Here is a 4617-nt window from a genome sequence, read left to right on the forward strand (position 1 = left end):
AATCTCTCGATACGTCTATATTCTCGCCACTTTTTCGCCGTTTCGCGACTGTCCCTAGTCTTGGCCGGGACGTATACCACGTGTATCCCATTTCAATCAGAGAATTAGCAACATAAAAAGGATCCTTGTTCGATTTCGTTTCGTATCTAAAGTGTGACAGGAAACGGTTTTCGCCGTATTATCGACAAAGTTCCAACGTTTCTCGTTTATGAATAAATGTTCGGGACGTTTGTCGGTTGGTTGGTTGTTGCAGAAATTGACACGCGATTCGACCCGTCAAATTTATTAATACGCGGCGACGAAAAAAGAAGAAAGAAGTAGCAGGCGAGAAATTTTTCCTCGAGAAGCGATCTTTGGCGTGAATCGTTGTTCGCTGCCCTGGCATTGCCCTGTGCCCGAAGAAGCTCGATGTTCCCATTCCTGAAACAGGAAATTTCAAAATTAATGAACTCGATGTCGATCGGACTAGTTTAAAGGGCTCGGTATGCAAAGTAATTAAATAAGTATCGACATTTCGATATTGGAAACTTTCAATGATAATTCCTCTTTATCGTGGATGTCTGGCGAAACAGAATGAGAAGCCGTTTAAGTCGGCGGAAATCAAATTTTCCAAGTACCATACCGGTCGCGTCGTTGCAACGATACATGCTGTGTATAAGAGTATCGTAACGTTCGCGAAGATGTTTCCTTACCTTCTTCCGAGGATCTGTTCGGAGAATTTCGCGAAAAGAACTCTCGAGAGAAGCAATTGCGCGGGCATTCCAAATCGAAATCGTCGATTGTTTGTTCTCCACTGGTTGCGATAGGTCTCCTTATGTATCCTTTATGCCGGATATCTGCGGATCGCGATAGTAAAAGATTTACCCATTATACTCTGTCCTCCGTACTTCTCCAAATGGTTTGAAACTGCCACTTCTGCTTATCGATCTCTCTCTCTCTCTCTCTCTTTTTTAAATTTATATATTCCCTTGGAAATCTTTTAAAACGCGCGCTCCGACTTCATCTGCTTGACGTAACTATCGGGGCACAGATGCATCATGGGGATAAAACGAACAATGGAATCAGCAATTTCTTTATATTTCGGCAAATTGGGCGAGGGGGCAAGAGGGAGCGAGGGATCGACAATTCTAATAAAAAAATTGAAACGTCAAACGAGCCAAGCGTGAGATATTCTAATGGTGGCGATCCCGAGAGAAAAACGCGAGCAACGACCGGCTGGCTTGACTCTGGGTATAATTTAGCCAAATCTCTTTCGTTTGCTCGGCGTGGAACGTCGAAATTCGAATTCGAATATATTAAACGTTGTCCACGGCTGGCACGACGAGTTGGCGCGACACTGTCAATTTAGCGCGATGAACGTGGTTCTCGCGTCTAGCAGAAAATTTTCCCTGTTACGTCGCTAGCGCCGCCGCTAGCGCCGCCAACGCCACTTTGAATTCGGTCTGACAAATATTGGAGCTCGAATTACCGTGAATCGCACCGTGAAGCGCCTACCACGACCAGCAAATTTTGATCTCGCACAGAGGGGGAACAAAAAAGCGTCGCGACCTGAATTACTGTCCTCTCGCTGATACGCGCTGCGAAATGAAACGTTACAACCTTTCTCACCTTTTTTACCTTTATTTTCCATTCGCGCTTCCTCTGTTTCCTTTCTCTGTTCGTTCGATACTCCGCGAACGCGATGCACGTTGTTGCCGAATGTTTCGTTGTTTGCACATTTTGCGAAAAGGCCGATCGTTAAGCGCGACGAGTGTCGAATCAACGCAATACCGCGCGTAAGGGTAGGACAGCGTAAGTCTTTGAAACGTTCTCAAAATTTTTACCGTATCGACGCGAGCAATGTCAGTTTCGATATCTGTTATTCGACACGCGGCCGTTACCAACAAACGTGCGTTCCTCCGGTGTATCTATCGTGGCCCGACAAATCAAAGCACGTTTATCTCGAACCGTGTTCCGTCCGTCGGATCTCCAACGTTTTGACGCAACCTTTAAACGCCAACAGACGAATTCTGATAAATCGTCGGTTATACTCGATAAGTTAATTGCTTGCTCGTAAAAATTACCGCTGGTTCGCAGCGCGCGTTATTAATATCCCGTTTCCATTAACGATTTGCCCGATCTAAAGCGCACAGTCATCGAGAAGAACGTTACCGTTTAAATTTCAATCTCCTAATTCGGCCTCTGCTCACCGCTCTTCCCACCATTCCCATCGCGCCCATTCAAATATTTTCATTAAAGTAATCGATTCCTACGCCGATCCACCATTTTTCCCGAATATCACCATTTCGAACGACTTTACGGCTGCCTTATGAAAGAGAATCGGTAGTCGAGATGCATTTCGAGGTTCGTGTCAATGAACCGAGATACAATGGACGCCTCTGATCGACGAACGGATCCAGTCGTACGACTTAACATCTACGATTGCACGCGTACACGCATAACCATATCGTGCATACCACGTAACCACATAGAACCACCATTTCATAGAACCGTCGAATGAAAGCAACGAAATTTCCCAGTGTAATAACAACTGGCTAGACATTCGACAAGGTAAATCAGTTATTTACCGGACAAAATGTAGTTTCGACGATCGTTAATTCCGCATATTTGCGCTCCTTTCGAATTTCCGCGGGCCTTTGTCCGTTTATTGGCCCGGTCAGTAAATAAACAATTTGGCGGAATCATAGTACGTAAAATAGGGCTGAGGTAGCCGAGCGTATGAAAATAAAATCGATTTTCGATTTATGCCCGTTTTACGTGCGGTAGAAATTTGCCGCGACTACAACGAATACAACGAATCGATTTGACTTTGCTATCTATTTAAGCGACGGCTGTTTGTGCGAGCGTACGCGATGTTTGATTTTCCTAGCGAAAATCATCTCACCAGGAAATGAATAATTAAAAGGTCGTCTAACGCGATAAAACTTGAACGACGTTTGATCGACGCGAATCATTTATTCGTGCAATTATATCCACCGATAATCGAGTTTCCTCCGTGCTGGCAGCATCGGACTTTCAAGAGACCCGATGACTGTAGCCGATTTAAAAATTCCGATACGCTAACGTTTCTGCCGCTTAAAATTGTTCGCATCGCAGCATAAAGCCATCCGAGATAAAATGTAATTTGCCTCGCATAGATGCAACGATCGAGATTCGCGGACGCGATAATTTTAAATTAACCGACTGACGCGTATATTTGCTTTCCAGTTATCACCGACTGTAGTTATTACTCACGGCTCCCCGCGATTTCCTCATACCGATGACCAAACTCTAATCACCCCCGAAACAGTAAATGGTAAGACGACCTCGATGATTTCGTATCGTCCCTCCTGGTTAGACAATCAACACGTAAAGCGCGAAACGGGCTTGCGAAACTGCATCGTCGATACCGCACATTCGTACGAAAAAGATTGGTACGAATAAATTATGGAGATTGGTAAATACGATTATACGGAGATGAATTTTATGAAATTGCGCGCTTTCCCATATATTACCTTTCCTCCTCGTTATACGTGATCACAAGCGTGAAGAGAGCCGTAATGGAAATTACACTTATTTGGTCAGAAATCAACACCGCCGGAATATATTTGCGTTTTTATCAGAAGTCTCATATCAAGTTATTACGCGCTATTAACGAGGACGTTGTCTCCGAATCTACAGTCGAGTGTAGTCTATGTCCGAAGCAATCTCGGAATGATTTACGACTTACGCGGCTATGTTTGCGATCGTGGAAACTTATAACTTTGCCGTTAGGAATTTCAAATTAGGAAGAGTAGCCAGTTTATACAGGGGAAAGGGGGAAAAAATGGAAAAGAATTCGCCAGTTATTCGAATTGCAAATCGTCGAGAAGCGAAATTGGTTCGTGTTGGAACGAGACACGGCTCCGGTTCGTTATTCGATAACGATAATAAATTTCGCGTACTAGCTTATGATAATAACACGTGGGCAATGTGTAATCGATAACGCGCGATATCGTCGTCGATAATAGAAGAAAATTCAATTCGTTTCGACCACGAATCGTCGAATAATGTCGAATAATCGGCAACAATTTTCGATATCCTGTTCGCGGCAAGAATATTTCCTCTTTCACGTACGATGCAATTATATTCGCGTACCCATTACGTCCACGTTTTCTTATTATTTTGCGGATTTTTCGCGAATCCGTATACGTGTTCTGCTCGTCATCAGCGGTCTACCTTCCAATTTATCTACTGCGAAGCCAGCGAAATCGTCCGCCAACGTCCGTACACGCACCACAGAATACACGGCATAGGAACTTGCGTCGAGTTCCAGTTTAGGAAGACAGTTTAATCCGCTTAAACAACTTCGACCTCGATTTAACCACCACATGGTCAGCGAAAATTAATAACCTCGTAAATTACTCGCCGTTTTTTCTTTCGATCGATAGCGATAATCGCTTCAAACTCGTCACGCTCGTCCACACACACCCACCCCACTCTCCCCCGCTCCCTCTACCATTTTACTCGGTTCCCCTATAACACTCGCTAATTCCAAACACTCCGAGGCAGGCGATTAACAAGTAGCTTTAGAAGAAAACGCTGTAGATTTTTCGCGGAACGAATTTCTAATAAGATCGCAACTCTAATTAACGTATT

General features: G+C 44.2%; 1 long non-coding RNA gene across 1 annotated transcript; it reads right to left on the bottom strand.

The window, feature by feature from the left end:
• Positions 1–267: 267 nt before the first annotated feature.
• LOC143303483 (uncharacterized) lies at positions 268–4320 on the bottom strand. The gene is made up of 2 exons (XR_013059856.1): positions 693–4320; positions 268–420 (listed from the first exon to the last, which is right to left on the bottom strand). It is a non-coding gene; the product is annotated as an uncharacterized LOC143303483 (long non-coding RNA).
• Positions 4321–4617: the final 297 nt, after the last annotated feature.

This window comes from Bombus vancouverensis, chromosome 1, assembly GCF_051014615.1.
Source record: "Bombus vancouverensis nearcticus chromosome 1, iyBomVanc1_principal, whole genome shotgun sequence".
In the NCBI taxonomy this organism is placed as follows: domain Eukaryota; kingdom Metazoa; phylum Arthropoda; class Insecta; order Hymenoptera; family Apidae; genus Bombus; species Bombus vancouverensis.